The sequence below is a fragment of the Blastomyces gilchristii genome (assembly GCF_000003855.2).
Source record: "Blastomyces gilchristii SLH14081 genomic scaffold supercont1.1, whole genome shotgun sequence".
NCBI lineage: Eukaryota > Fungi > Ascomycota > Eurotiomycetes > Onygenales > Ajellomycetaceae > Blastomyces > Blastomyces gilchristii.
In genome coordinates, this window is record NW_003101682.1 from 5,264,843 (window position 1) to 5,268,823 (window position 3,981).

General features: G+C 31.1%; 1 pseudogene across 1 annotated transcript; it reads left to right on the forward strand.

Annotated features, from left to right (window-relative positions):
* Positions 1 to 1,511: 1,511 nt before the first annotated feature.
* Positions 1,512 to 1,592, forward strand: BDBG_16145 (annotated as a pseudogene). Its single transcript has one exon. The product of its transcript is annotated as a tRNA-OTHER (tRNA).
* The last annotated feature ends 2,389 nt before the right edge of the window (positions 1,593 to 3,981 follow it).

Sequence of the window (3,981 nt, forward strand, 5' to 3'; positions counted from 1 at the left end):
GTCATGAAAGCAGTTTTAAAGATGATAGAGAAGATAATGATGAAGTTTCTATATAATAAGATCTATATCAACTATGAAATACTGCATGAGATTAGACTGACCGTGTGACCGTGTCTGAGACCAGGACCAGAATTTTTGATAGTCTTATTATCAATTCGACTGATCCCATTACACAGTTTTAACATTAGATAGTAGTCTCATACTGTCTCAGTGAGACTTACTGTCTACTCTTGTCACATTTTTCAAATGAGATCATGATTTTCACTTCTCAATTTAAATTATTTTTATTGCTTTAAATGACTTTAAATCTCATTTGAGTGTTACCAAAAAGCGTTACTTTTTAAAAAATTAAAAATGTCTAAAAATAGTAACTTTATGCCAAGAATGGGACTCAATGGGATCAAATGAAACCACTTTCTCATTTTTTTCAAGTCATGGTTCCATTTTGAGATTTGATATATAGTCACTTTGCATGTTTTTTTAATGACTAGTCCCAGCGGGATTCACGCCAAGAAATGTATGAGATCAGACCAAATGAAACTAAACATGAATTTCATGATTCTGGCGGTCAGTCTACATGAGATTCTAACTGATAATAGTGTGAACCTTGTAGAAGAAGTGATAAGGTATTTCATAAGCTAGTTACAGATAAGATATTGTAGAACAACACTATATCATTCATAGATAAATGAGAAGATGAAATACTTAAATGAAATCTTGAACAATATGCTAATAAAATATCTAGTGAGTAAGTCTATGTGACTATGAAATGAATATCTCAGTCAGGTGCTATTAGTCACATGAATTCAGCAGCATGCAGTCTTTAAGTATTCATTATTTTATCTACTATATGAACTGCATTCATGTATTCTGAAGAATTCAGAAAAGATGAGAGAGAAAACAGCAGTTACAGATACAATAGTTGTGAATATGAAATCAAGATTGAAAGAGATCAGCTGTGTATATATAAAAGCTAAGAAGTTACTTCTGAACTGAGTAATTCAATTGAAAAGAATACAAGACTCACTAGTTAAGAAATCAAGTCTTAAGATGAGAATATAAGTTCTTATATATAATGAGAGTTCTGAGAAGTTTCAACCTAGATGATTTAAGCTTTATAAAATACTTAAATCACATTCTCTGAGAATATATGTATTGAAGAAGTCAGAGAGATGAGTTTTACATAACTTGATAAATAATGCACATCTTATAAAGATGAAAATATAAGATCTGAGTAGATTATAGTTATCTGCAGCACTATTATCAGTATTGAAAAAGAAAAGACTTATAATTGAAAAGTCTCACAAAGTAAGAGAAATCATAGATGCTTATAAATTAGATAATCTCACTTATTCTAATCTTTTCACAATTATAAGAAAAGAATGAGAAGAAATGAAGAAATCAGATAAATATCACACTTTAATAAGTAATAAGACTGTAGCTAATCATATAATAATACACTGCAGATAATAAGTACAATGCAGTAAGAAGTAGTCTTAAAGTGATAGACTGCCAGCGTGGCTCAGTTGGTAAGACTGGTAATTAAGGCCGCACACATTAGAGGTGCGTGGGTTCGAATCCCACTGCTGGCACCTGTCACTTCTTACTCATGAAAGCCTTCATGTAATAGAGACTGAGCCTAATTAGTAAGACTTGATACGGGGTAGAACTCTCTACTGCAAGTCAAGCCACTAGTTAAGTGAGATCCTGCGAACACTTATCAGAGCTGATATGAGATGTCAATGTCTCACTATTCTACTATGCACCTGTCAAGATTCTAATGATATAGAGTCAAGTCTAATGTAGTAATTATACACTACTTAAGTGAGTCTCTAACTAGAACTGTCATTGAAGCCTAGCTCATTCTTAAATACAGAGAATGATTTTGAAAATCATCTGACTAGCAGGTCTAGATGTGTATCTAGACTCTAGACAGAGTACTCTGATAGGCTAAAGTCTACAAGCTCTCTGTCAAGCTCTAATACTGACAGAGAGAACTGCAGTCATCAAGTCTATGATTAGTCTCTAACACAGAGTGAGGTCATAACAGCTGATTAATAGGCCTATGAGTATCTAATGAGGCCGAGATCAGCAACTGGAAGTGTGGTGTGTGCGTCATCAAGTGAGTGATGACAGTCACTAACTAACATTTCTGGAAATTAGTGGCTGGCCTGAGAGAATGGATGCGGTGATCAGTTAATTATAGAGGATTAAATGTAATTAGCTTAAGATGCATTCTGCAGGTGACTAGCACCTGTAGTCACATTTATTCAAAATAATGTGAATAGAAACTTAAATTGTATTTATTCTTGTCTTCAAATTGCATTTGAATAAAAAGTTGATTTTATACTACTTCAGAAACTGAATTTTGATGCTGAGTAAAATTACATTATTTCTCATTCAAGCTACTGCTGCTTTCTATCTCAAAAGTCTGAGATAAAGTCAAGAGTAGTGATCTATGAAAGAAAGAGATCAAGACATCAATTTAATCTAAGATTTGATATTATATCTGACTCTGATATTCTGGTGAGTGATATTATAGATAAAGAAAATGAGTTTGATACTATACAGCTTATAAATATCTATAATGAAAAGTCATTGAAGAAAAATAACAATATCTGAACAATTGATAGAGGATTTCTGAATATAACTTCATCAAGAAACTCTATAATTGCAGGAGATTTCAATGCACATTATCTCTGATGAAATTCAGAATGTAAGAGAGTAGTGGGAGCTGATAATCTGATTAAATGAATCTTTGAGCATTTAATAGATTTGGTTAATAAGTCTGATCAATAAACATTCTTTAGAAAAGGCATGAAACAGAAGTCTATTATAGATCTAATCTTTATATCACAAAATCTAATGAAAAGAAGACTTGTAAACTGATTTATTAATTTAAATAAGACATCAGAATCAGATTATGAGATTATTTAATTTAATATTGAACTGAGTGAAAAACAAATGAGTGAAAATCCTCTTCTCTCTAATCAGTATAACTTTGAAAAAGCTGATTGAAAAGCAGTTGAAGAAAGCATAAAACTGTTAAAATCTGAAAGACAGAATGAGCTATATTGAAATTCTGGTCAAGATATCTCAAATGAAATGCTTGAGAATAGAGTGAAGCTTATTGCATCTATTATTCTAATAAGTGTTAGAGATAATATTTCAAAGAGAAAATCTTCTGAGTATTTAAAATCTTGATGAAATGAGAATATCTTATCTAAAAGAAAAGAATTAGCTACTGCTAGAAGAGATTGAAAGAATGATGTAATATCTGATGAAGAGTTCAAAACTGTCAGAAATGAATATTTTTCAGATATTAAAAGAGTTAAAACAGACTGCTGAAATAAATTTCTTGAAGAAGCACAAGAGAAGAAAGTTTTTAAAGCTTTTAACTATACTAAAACAAGAAGTGTAGCAAAACTTCCAGCCTTAGAATATGAGTTTCAGAATGAATCATATACAGCAAACTCTTTTAAGGAAAAATGTCAAGCTTTCATGAGAATTCTCTTTCAGAACTCACCAGATTCAGATTCAGATTCAGAGAAAGAGAATATATCACTTCTCAACTACATTGATGAAAATGACTGAAAATGGTCTGATCTTATATAAGATGAATTAGAGTCAGCTATCTTCTCAAGTTCTGTTAAAACTGCTGCAGGTCCTGATTCAATTAATCACTTGATTATTTAAAATACATATTCCTACTTAAAGAATGAATATTTTGAGCTCTTTTTCAATCTCTTAAAAAATGAATATCATTCTGAATGCTGGAGAGAAGCCACTGAAGTTATTCTTGCAAAATCTAATAGAAAAACTTCAATTTCTAAGTCATATAGAGTAATATCTCTATTGAACTGTCTAGAAAAGGTTTTAGAAAAGATAATAGCTACTCAACTATCTTTTATAAGCTCTATAAGTGATTCTCTTTTATTCAGTGAACAAATGAGAGATAGAAAACAGTGTTCTGCAATTGAC